Source organism: Littorina saxatilis, linkage group LG14 (genome assembly GCF_037325665.1).
Source record: "Littorina saxatilis isolate snail1 linkage group LG14, US_GU_Lsax_2.0, whole genome shotgun sequence".
In the NCBI taxonomy this organism is placed as follows: Eukaryota; Metazoa; Mollusca; class Gastropoda; order Littorinimorpha; family Littorinidae; genus Littorina; species Littorina saxatilis.
The window spans coordinates 843,413-855,704 of record NC_090258.1 but is presented as its reverse complement, the minus strand read 5'-3'; the positions used below and the strand labels follow the sequence as shown (position 1 = coordinate 855,704).

The 12,292-nt window shown below is 50.0% G+C and overlaps 1 protein-coding gene across 1 annotated transcript in view; it reads left to right on the top strand.

The window, feature by feature from the left end:
- Positions 1-12,292, top strand: part of LOC138946837 (sodium/potassium-transporting ATPase subunit alpha-3-like) — a 148,976-nt gene that overhangs the window by 53,582 nt on the left and 83,102 nt on the right. The gene's annotated exons all lie outside the window — the stretch shown is intronic.

Below are 12,292 nucleotides of genomic sequence, written 5' to 3'. Positions count from 1 at the left end.
AGTCCTGTAGTACCAGGTAATCCCAACCCTGCATCATCCAGTCTCGTGGTACCAGGTAATCCCAACCCTGCATTATCCAGTCCTGTAGTACCAGGTATTCCCAACCCTGCATCATCCAGTCCTGTGGTACCAGGTAATCCCAACCCTGCATCATCCAGTCCTGTAGTACCAGGTAATCCCAACCCTTCATCATCCAGTCCTGTAGTACCAGGTAATCCCAACCCTGCATCATCCAGTCCTGTAGTACCAGGTAATGCCAACCCTGCATCATTTAAGGACTGGGTGGCCGAGTGGTAACGCACTTGCGCTTGGAATCGAGAGGTTGCGTGTTCGACCCTGGGTCAGACCGCTATTTTCTCCCCCCTTTCCTAACCTAGGTGGTGGGTTCAAGTGCTAGTCTTTCGGATGAGACGAAAAACCGAGGTCCCTTCGTGTACACTACATTGGGGGTGCACGTTAAAGATCCCACGATTGACAAAAGGGTCTTTCCTGGCAAAATTGTATAGGCATAGCTAAAAATGCCCACCAAATACCCGTGTGACTTGGAATAATAGGCCGTGAAAAGTAGGATATGCGCCAAAATGGCTGCGATCTGCTGGCCGATGTGAATGCGTGATGTATTGTGTAAAAAATTCCATCTCACACGGCATAAATAAATCCCTGCGCTTAGAAGTGTACCCACGGAATACGCGCGATATAAGCGTCATATTGATTGATTGATTGATTGATCATCCAGTCCTGTGGTACCAGGTAATCCCAACCCTGCATCATCCAGTCCTGTAGTACCAGGTAATCCCAACCCTGCATCATCCAGTCCCATAGTACCAGGTAATCCCAACCCTGCATCATCCAGTCCCATAGTACCAGGTAATCCCAACCCTGCATCATCCAGGCATGGGAATTGTCCGCCAAACGTCGGATTTCCGCCGATTTTTTTTTTTTGTTCTGTCAAAAATGCAAAAGTGTCCGCCGAAAAAATAAAGGGGGGAGGCACACAAAAAAAGCACCGGTTACTTTGGCCTTTGCGCAAAAGCCCGCGAAAACTTTCCGGACTTTGTTCACGCACTGCTACCACCCGCCTCAGTTATTGAACTTTTATGTTTGAAAGTAAGCCAGATTGCACAGATTGTGTTACAAGTTACATTTTCCTGTTTGTCTCAACAGATCAATTTTTTTTACAAATGTAAACCATATAATACATGTATATATTTTTTTTCTTCAAAAAAGCAAAAATTGGTACATTTTTTTACTAAAAAATCTGATTCTGTCACGTTCCAATATATCACTTAAGGTGATTATGAACCGGTTAATTACTACTAATTAACTAACCACACCACGATCCACTCTCGCAGTCATACAATTAAATAGAGTCAACAAAAGTATAAGTTTCAGACGCCTGTTTATGTATAAACTCTCCACCTCCCTCGAGCCTTCACACAAAATATGTTCCTTTTACGTTCTCAACACGTAAAAAACCAGTGTTCACTGACAAAATGCCAGTAGTATGTAGAAAATTATAGGAACACGCTGAACCCGTGTAAATATAGTTAAATGCGAATGTTCTGTTCGAAAAGCTCTAGTTCGTGCAGGTGTCACACACCCCACGTTGTCACTACTCCAATGAAATCATAGATACGAAAAGACAACGGTGGTCAACGGGGTGCGTACGACATGGTGCACTTAGCTTTATCTCTGCTGCTGCTGCTTAGCCGGTATGCTGGTTAGTCGGTTCGCTGGTTAGCCGGTCCGCTGGTTAGCCGGTTCGCTGGTTAGCCGGTCCGCTGGTTAGCGCAGCTTCAACAGTTCCCGCCAGAGTCAGCCGTGCAGATGTTACAGGAATGTAACGAAGCGAGGCGAACGAAACGAAGCGAAGGCTGCAAACAGAAAGCATCGGTGCACTAAACATGTCAGCTACCCCTCACCCACCACCTTAAAACATGTCATCTTTAAATATCTCATCGAGCACGTGGGCCTGCACAAAACGGACTCTTTACAACAACAAAACAGCCATTTTCCGTCCTTCTCTCCCTATCTGCAAAAACCATATACAGATTAGTATTTTAGCGTCACAGAGAGTAAATTATGCGCTAACCTGGAAAGAACAACAGAGAGTATTTCATTCCACAACACAGACTCATCAACAGCGTTAAATAATGATTTATTACCTCAAAAGCCTATGATTGTAACTCTCAATGGAAGCAAAGTCCGCCTCCTCCCTGGAACAGTCTCTGTTCGTCAACAGTGACCAAAAACCTCCAGAACCCCTTGTCGAATCCTTATGCGAAAGCCATCGCCGACGAAGGAATGTTGACGACTTGTCCTCAGCAAAACATGTGGCAGTGGAAGTTCCCCTAGAGTGCCGAATATAATATTCGGTGAAAAACCATCATACTCTAGAAACTGTATTAGCTCCTTCCCCTTCTGCCGCTGGGTGTCAAGTGTCCCGTACTCGTGTCTCTGTCAGACAACCTAGCAAAAATACACGTGACTGACCTTGTCACCAAACCAGTCCAGCTATACACAATTCTGCCTCCCCAAGCAGAAAAAAGACACGAGAAACTCAATCCGTGAAAATCCCGTGTGCGCTGTCAGCAAAAAACCGTCAGCCCTATGATAGCAGAAACCCGCACTGTGAAGCTCGTGCGTTTCAAAACATCCGTGTTCGTTGAGCACTGTCAGCAAACTCTGCTGTGTCCAATATCACGCACAGGCGCTTTCTATCATAACCGACCAAGAACAGGCACTCCACTGAGTGACGCTTTCCTGGTCTCTGTCACCCGATCGTGACACACCTCCCCTCTTCAAGACGAAACCTCGGTTTCGCTCACAGTCCGAGAGAGAAAGTCAGCTCCAACATTGTTGGCGCCCGGAATGACGCGTACCGTGAATTGGTACGGTTGGAGAATCAACGCCCAGCGCATAAGTCTGGCGTTTGCCAACCTTGCAACCTGAAGATATTGCAGAGGTTGATGGTCCGTCTCCAGACAGAAAGGTCGTCCGTACAGGTACGCTTCGAACTTCTGGATGCCCCAGACAATGGCGAGACACTCGCGTTCAACCGTTGCATACGCTGCCTCGGCCGAGGTCAGCTTACGGCTGGCGAAGCAAACAGGGTGCAAAAACCCCTCTGTCTCCTGAAGCAACACTGCCCCAAGTCCCTTCCCTGAAGCGTCTGTCCTCAGCACGAAGTCCTTGTTCAGGTCTGGTAGTCGGAGAATAGGCTGACTGGTGAGTCGCCTCTTCAGGGTGTTGAATGCGGAGCTGCATTCCTCAGTCCACACTACAACGGTCGGTTGTAGTTTCTTGGTAAGGTTGGTCAGTGGTAGTGCGATTTCGGCAAAGTGCGGGATGAAGCGTCTGTAGAAGCTGGCTAGGCCCAGGAAAGACCTGACTTCTTTCTTCGTGCGCGGTGGCTCCGCCTCCCGAATCTTCTGGATCTTGTCGTCCTCTGGAACGAGCAATCCCTCGCCGACAACATGACCCAGGAAAGACAATTCCCGAAATCCCAAGTAGCACTTGGACGGTTTAGCTCCCAGATTTCCGTCCTTCAACCTCCCGAACACGTCGCGCAGGGCGTCGAGATGTTCAGTCCATGTCTCTGTCGCGATCAGCACATCGTCGATGAAACTGCTGATGTCCTCGCGCTTCAATGGTTCCAAAAGTTTCCTCATCATGCGAGTGAAGACGGCACCTGCATTCTGTAGACCAAAAGGCATGACTGTCCATTGGAACTGGCCGAATGGAGTGGTAAATGCAGTCTTTGGGCGATCTTCCTCGGCAACTGGAATTTGCCAGTATCCCTTGGTGAGGTCCAGTTTGGAAAAGTACTTGGCCTTGGCCAAGTGACTGAAGAGGTAGTCCACATCAGGCATGGGTTCCGCGTCAAACGCCGTAATCTTGTTCAGCTTCCGGTAGTCGACACAGAACCTGACGCGTCCATCCTTCTTCTTCACAAGCACAATTGGTGAACTGTAGGGAGAGTTCGCTGGCTCGATGACGCCCAACTTCGTCATGTCGGCGATTTCCTTCCTGACCACCTCCTTCTGGGCATGAGGCATGGGATACTGCTTCGTCCTCACTGGCTGTTTCTCCAGCAAGTCGAAGGTAAACTCCTCTAGATGCGTCTGAAGTGGTATGTCTGTAAGGACCCGTGCTGCATCCTTCAGGATCTCTTGCAGGTCCGCCTGCTGGTCGTCCCCAAGATCAGGTGAGATGTGCACGTCCGTGTGATCTTCACTAGCCTCCAGCGGACAAACTGGTACACGTCCTCCTCCCTGTTCTTCCGTTGTCTCGTCCATCACGACAGCAACTGCTTCTGTCACTTTGTCCTTTTTCCCGTAGGCCGTCCTTTCTATGTAGGCGCGCAGCAGGTTGGCGTGGTACAGGCGTGCTTTCCCGTTCATGACGATCCTGTAGTCGTTCTGGCCCACTTTCGCTGTCACCTCAAAAGGTCCTTGCCACTGCAGTTGTAGCTTGTTGTGTTTGACAGGTAAAAGTAGCAACACCCGTTCTCCAATCTTGAAGCTGCGCGGCCGTGCCTTGCGGTCGAATCCTCGCGCATAACGCTGTGCTGCTCTCCCCAGGTTCTCTTGAGCCAGTTTGCAGGTCTCTTCAATCCTGTTCCTGAGTTCTACGATGTAGGTCGCTGTCGTCTGCACCTCCTCGTCAGCTTCTTCGTCTGTCCAAGCCTGACGCAGGATAGCCATGGGACCGCGTACCTGTCTGCCGTACAACAGCTCGAATGGGGAAAAGCCCAAGCTCTCCTGAGGAACCTCGCGGTATGCAAAAAGCAATGCTGGGATGTACCTGTCCCACGTGCGTGGTTTCTCCTGAGCTAGTTTCCTCAGCATGGTCTTCAAGGTGCCATTGAACCTCTCCACCAGTCCGTTGCACTGAGCATGGTAAGGAGTGGTGAAGTGCTGCTCCAGTGATAGCAGTCGTGCTGCCTCCGCCATCACTCCTCCCGTGAACTGCGTGCCTCTGTCGGTGAGTACCTCTGATGGAATTCCCAGCCGGGACCACATGGTAACCAGAGCCTCAGCTACTCGCGTGGCTTCAATCGATTTCAGAGGGATCGCCTCTGGGTATCGAGTAGCGTAGTCCACCATGGTCAAAATGTATCTGTTTCCGTCCTCAGACGCAGGCAAGATGGGCCCGATGATGTCCACTGCCACCCGACGAAAGGGTTCGTCGATGAGCGGCATCTTCTCTAAGGGGACCTTCCTCACCCTTCCTTTGGCAACCACCTTCTGGCACTTATCGCAGGACGCACAGAAACGTCGGACATCCGTGCAGATGCCTGGCCAGTAAAAGTGGCGCCAGACACGATCCGTGGTCTTCTTGGTACCAAGATGACCTCCCAGAATCGAGTCGTGTGCCGTTGCCATGACACCCTCGCGAAACTCGCGAGGCACGACAACCTGTTTGAATGCACCTTCCTTGTTGCTGAACTCACGGTAGAGCAACTTCTTGTCCCTGAGGAACCTTGACCTCCCATGCTTCCCGCTCAGCTTCACCTTCCCCGACTTCGCGTGCTCCCGAGGAGTAGCTAAGGTCGGGTCAGAATCCTGAGCCTTCGCGAGAAGCGCGGGGGTCACGTTCCCCAGGGCAGCTCGTGCAGCAGGTAGGGGTTTGAGAGGTTTGTCCTCTCGCTTCGCCTGTGCCCGCGTGAGCACTGAAATGACGTCGGGAGACCGGTAAACGGGAACCTCCCTGGTGACGCCGTCCACAAACTGAACCCGGTTTCCAATGAGCAGGTCGCATGGAGGATCGTCCATGACGACGGCCACAATGGTCCCCGTGAACAACGGTGTTACGACCTTGATCACTGCCGTGTTCAAGTCGTAAGCGTGAGATGCCTCGGCCATTCTCACCCTGATGCTGTCTCCTGTGTAGGCCATAGCTGGAACTAGACTCGCCCGAACCACTATCATGTCTGCTCCTGTGTCCCGCAGACCTTCGCCCTTCACTCCGTTAACGTAGACGTTACAGTGGGGCTGGAAATGTTTCCTGGAGCACGGAACGCAGAGTTGTGGAATGGTGCATGAGCTCGTGACGTCCCTGAACTCCTCACTGCCAACGAAGTGAACGCCCTTCTGGTCAGCCTGTCTCTTGTGGCAGTCCTTCTTCACGTGGCCCCGCTTGTTGCAGTAGTAACACTGGATGTCAGTTCTGGAACTTGATCCTTTGTGTCCCTGATCGTCCTTCCCGTCCTTGGGTCCTGAAGAACCCGAATTTCCCGATTTTCCCGGCCGTGAGCCTGAAGATTTGCCGGAGATCGCCTGGGCGTCCTCATGTACTCTGATCCAGTCGGCTGCCTCCTGAGTAGTCTTTGGCTGGTGTTCCTGCACGAAGGTCACCACCTCAGGTCGCAGGCTGGACATCAGTTGCTCCATGACAATGAGGTCGGCAAGGTCGTCGACTGTCCAGTCCTTTTCGGCCATCTCCACCCAGCGCCGCAGGTAGAGATTAAGGCGTGCCACAAACTGATGACTCAGCTCGCCGCTCAGTCTCTTGCTGTTACGCAGACGTCGTCTGTAGGCTTCCGCAGTCAGGTTGAAGCGCTGGAGTAACGCCTTCTTTAGTGCCTGATAGTCTCTCGCCTCGTCGTCCTCCAAAGCGTTGTAGAGCTGCAATGCGCGTCCTTTCAAGCAGGTGCTAAGGCGGCTAGCCCACGTGGCCTCTTCCCACTTCTGGTCAGATGCAATGCGCTCAAACCGGCGTAAAAAGTCGTCGAGCTCGTCCTTGTCATCGTCGAACGTCGGCAGTCTCGTACGGTCGGCAACAAACGTCGGCGCGCTAGCCTGAGTAAGCGTACCCTTCTCGGCCTGTAGCTTAGCTAGTTCTAGCTGGAGTTCGCGATCCGCCTGTTTGTCCTGTCTGTCACGTTCGGCCTGTCGTTCGGCCTGTCGTTCCTGTCTCTCAAGTTCAGCCTGTTCTTTCTCTTTCCGTTCCTGTCTGTCTCGCTCTCTTTCTTGTCTGTCAAGTTCGGCCTGTCGTTCGGCCTGTCGCTCCCTTTCTTGTCTGTCTCGTTCATCTTTCTCTTTCCGTTCTTGTCTGTCACGTTCGTCTTTCTTTTCCTGTCTGTCACGTTCGTCTTTCTCTTTCTTGTCCTGTCTGTCCCGTTCGGCCTGTCGTTCTTGTCTGTCAAGCTCTTCTTTTCTCGTCTGTCGCTCTATGTCTTCCTTACGTTCTAACTCCTTGCGCTTAAGCAAACTACGCGCTCTAACGCGTGCGTCTCGCTCTGTCTGTTCCTCGCTACCAGGAGTCTCAAAAGTTAATCTCTTCGTAGGAGATCCCCCTGTAGCCATGGTTAGTTTAGCAAAGCTTTATCACAAAAGTAAGTCTAACGCAGCTATAGCTAGAACACGCGGTGATGAAAGCGGTGGATACAAAAATCCAGCAACCGGAAAATGCAGAAGAAAAATCCGAACGGTGTAGAGCAAAACGCGTAGCCTACCTTATGGCTGCTTTTTGCGGTGAAACAAAGTGTTTCCCACAGCCGTGGCCTACTTTATCGGCTGCTTTTTGCGGTGAAACAGAGTGTCTCCCACAGCCTTGGTTAGGACAGAAGTCCTCGGACCCTTCCCCCCCAAAATTCCAACAAAGTCAAAATATGGAGAAAAATCCAAGTAAAACAAGACAGTAGAAATGTAACCTGTTACAGAATACGAAACAACAATGTAGAGAAAACTGAGTAAAACGAATAACAAATCCGCTAACCCTGCTCAGCTCTCTGCAACGGAAAACTCTGAACGTACAACAACAAAGATTCACAAACAAAGGAAAGGGAGGTAATCACAGTTAGCGCATACAATAACTCACAAATTACAATTTACATTTCCTGCAAGATGTGAATCGCTTAAGGTGTGGTATATGATCAAAACTATACAAAAAAGGGTAGCACCAAGCAGAAAATAAGTCGAGCACTGACGAGATTATCTGCTCTTAGTTATCCTTAATTGGTGGGTCTTTATCAGTTGGAAATTAACTGAGTAGATCCCGGCTTGGCCCCCATGTGTCACGTTCCAATATATCACTTAAGGTGATTATGAACCGGTTAATTACTACTAATTAACTAACCACACCACGATCCACTCTCGCAGTCATACAATTAAATAGAGTCAACAAAAGTATAAGTTTCAGACGCCTGTTTATGTATAAACTCTCCACCTCCCTCGAGCCTTCACACAAAATATGTTCCTTTTACGTTCTCAACACGTAAAAAACCAGTGTTCACTGACAAAATGCCAGTAGTATGTAGAAAATTATAGGAACACGCTGAACCCGTGTAAATATAGTTAAATGCGAATGTTCTGTTCGAAAAGCTCTAGTTCGTGCAGGTGTCACACACCCCACGTTGTCACTACTCCAATGAAATCATAGATACGAAAAGACAACGGTGGTCAACGGGGTGCGTACGACATGGTGCACTTAGCTTTATCTCTGCTGCTGCTGCTTAGCCGGTATGCTGGTTAGTCGGTTCGCTGGTTAGCCGGTCCGCTGGTTAGCCGGTTCGCTGGTTAGCCGGTCCGCTGGTTAGCGCAGCTTCAACAGTTCCCGCCAGAGTCAGCCGTGCAGATGTTACAGGAATGTAACGAAGCGAGGCGAACGAAACGAAGCGAAGGCTGCAAACAGAAAGCATCGGTGCACTAAACATGTCAGCTACCCCTCACCCACCACCTTAAAACATGTCATCTTTAAATATCTCATCGAGCACGTGGGCCTGCACAAAACGGACTTTTTACAACAACAAAACAGCCATTTTCCGTCCTTCTCTCCCTATCTGCAAAAACCATATACAGATTAGTATTTTAGCGTCACAGAGAGTAAATTATGCGCTAACCTGGAAAGAACAACAGAGAGTATTTCATTCCACAACACAGACTCATCAACAGCGTTAAATAATGATTTATTACCTCAAAAGCCTATGGTTGTAACTCTCAATGGAAGCAAAGTCCGCCTCCTCCCTGGAACAGTCTCTGTTCGTCAACAGTGACCAAAAACCTCCAGAACCCCTTGTCGAATCCTTATGCGAAAGCCATCGCCGACGAAGGAATGTTGACGACTTGTCCTCAGCAAAACATGTGGCAGTGGAAGCTCCCCTAGAGTGCCGAATATAATATTCGGTGAAAAACCATCATACTCTAGAAACTGTATTAGCTCCTTCCCCTTCTGCCGCTGGGTGTCAAGTGTCCCGTACTCGTGTCTCTGTCAGACAACCTAGCCAAAATACACGTGACTGACCTTGTCACCAAACCAGTCCAGCTATACACAATTCTGCCTCCCCAAGCAGAAAAAAGACACGAGAAACTCAATCCGTGAAAATCCCGTGTGCGCTGTCAGCAAAAAACCGTCAGCCCTATGATAGCAGAAACCCGCACTGTGAAGCTCGTGCGTTTCAAAACATCCGTGTTCGTTGAGCACTGTCAGCAAACTCTGCTGTGTCCAATATCACGCACAGGCGCTTTCTATCATAACCGACCAAGAACAGGCACTCCACTGAGTGACGCTTTCCTGGTCTCTGTCACCCGATCGTGACAGATTCTAAAAACAGAATTTAATGGCAAACTTGGAGCACAGATGACACCAGATTGCACCATCTGGGTTCTTTGGAGAAAAAAATTTCCGGGGGGGCATGCCCCCGGACCCCCCTAGTAAGGCTAGGCGCTTCGCGCCGTCAACTTGACGCTTCGCGTCTTCAGTTATACATTTTCCGCCTTTTTTACAATTTTCAATTCCCATGCCTGATCATCCAGTCCCATAGTACCAGGTAATCCCAACCCTGCATCATCCAGTCCTGTGGTACCAGGTAATCCCAACCCTGCATCATCCAGTCCCGTAGTACCAGGCATTCCCAACCCTGCATCATCCAGTCCTGGGGCCAGTTTCATAAGCCAGAAACACAGTCGACCAACTGCAGTTGTCCGAGAGAACCACAGTAATCCGACGTTATCGGGTTTCACGAACAAAATTTCAGTCGGCCAACTGCGGGTCGTCTCACCGGAAGTTGGCAAAACACGGTGATGCTCTCCGCCCCAACACTGTGTTCGGCTTACTGCGGTAAACCGAAAATAAATGTAATTATCCGCACAGCCAATGGCAGAATGCTCACACTTGTTTGGATTGTGAGCCAAACCTTGTGATTGTTCTTCGAAATGTATCTATCATGACGCAGTTATCCAGGAGACAAGTCAGGGTTATGTCTTGAAGACGTCACATTATGGCGTAAGAGGGTTCGACGTCACGCGAAGGAATTACTGAAAGTCTCGGTCATTGTTATTTTGAGCGGGCCGAGACTTGTTTTTTCTTCGAAATCGGCCATTTCCACATGCGAATGAGCAAACGGAAGTGGTAATGTTGCTAAATGTAGCCCTCGACTTGGCCATTCGGATTACTGTACAGTCGGTCGACTGCGGTTGTCCGCGGGTGACGGTGATTCGCTCATGAAACGCACTTTTCGGTGACCCGGCGATCAACCACAGTCCATCGACTGGGCAGTCGATCGACTGTCAGTCGGTTCACTGCTATCTTATGAAACTGGCCCCTGTAGTACCAGGTATTCCCAACCCTGCATCATCCAGTCCCATAGTACCAGGTAATCCCAACCCTGCATTATCCAGTCCTGTAGTACCAGGTATTCCCAACCCTGCATCATCCAGTCCCATAGTACCAGGTAATCCCAACCCTGCATTATCCAGTCCTGTAGTACCAGGTATTCCCAATTGGCCAACCCTGCATCATCCAGTCCTGTAGTACCAGGTAATCCCAACCCTGCATCATCCAGTCTCATAGTACCAGGTAATCCCAACCCTGCATCACCCAGTCCTGTAGTACAAGGTATTCCCAACCCTGCATCATCCAGTCCCATAGTACCAGGTAATCCCAACCCTGCATCATCCAGTCCTGTAGTACCAGGTAATCCCAACCCTGCATCATCCAGTCCTGTAGTACCAGGTAATCCCAACCCTGCATCATCCAGTCCCATAGTACCAGGTATTCCCAACCCTGCATCATCCAGTCCTGTAGTACCAGGTATTCCCAACCCTGCATCATCCAGTCCCATAGTACCAGGTAATCCCAACCCTTCATCATCCAGTCCTGTAGTACCAGGTAATCCCAACCCTGCATCAGCCAGTCCTGTAGTACCAGGTATTCCCAACCCTGCATCATCCAGTCCCATAGTACCAGGTAATCCCAACCCTGCATCATCCAGTGTCGTAGTACCAGGTATTCCCAACCATGCATCATCCAGTGTCATAGTACCAGGTATTCCCAACCCTGCATCATCCAGTCCCATAGTACCAGGTAATCACAACTCTGCATCATCCAGTCTTGTAGTACCAGGTATTCCCAACCCTGCATCATCCAGTCCCATAGTACCAGGTAATCCCAACCCTGCATCATCCAGTCCCATAGTACCAGGTAATCCCAACCCTGCATCATCCAGTCCTGTAGTACCAGGTAATCCCAACCCTGCATCATCCAGTCCCATAGTACCAGGTAATCCCAACCCTGCATCATCCAGTCCTGTAGTACCAGGTAATCCCAACCCTGCATCATCCAGTCCCATAGTACCAGGTAATCCCAACCCTGCATCATCCAGTGTCATAGTACCAGGTATTCCCAACCATGCATCATCCAGTCCCATAGTACCAGGTAATCCCAACCCTGCATCATCCAGTCCCATAGTATCAGGTAATCCCAACCCTGCATCATCCAGTGTCATAGTACCAGGTATTCCCAACCCTGCATCATCCAGTCCTGTAGTACAAGGTATTCCCAACCCTGCATCATCCAGTCCTGTAGTACCAGGTATTCCCAACCCTGCATCATCCAGTCCCATAGTACCAGGTAATCCCAACCCTGCATCATCCAGTCCCATAGTACCAGGTAATCCCAACCCTGCATCATCCAGTGTCATAGTACCAGGTATTCCCAACCCTGCATCATCCAGTCCCATAGTACCAGGTAATCCCAACCCTGCATCATCCAGTCCTGTAGTACCAGGTAATCCCAACCCTGCATCATCCAGTCCCATAGTACCAGGTAATCCCAACCCTGCATCATCCAGTCCTGTAGTACCAGGTAATCCCAACCCTGGATCATCCAGTCTCGTAGTACCAGGTAATCCCAACCCTGCATCATCCAGTCCCATAGTACCAGGTAATCCCAACCCTGCATCATCCAGTCCCATAGTGCCAGGTAATCCCAACCCTGCATCATCCAGTCTCGTGGTACCAGGTAATCCCAACCCTGCATCATCCAGTCCCATAGTACCAGGTAATCCTAA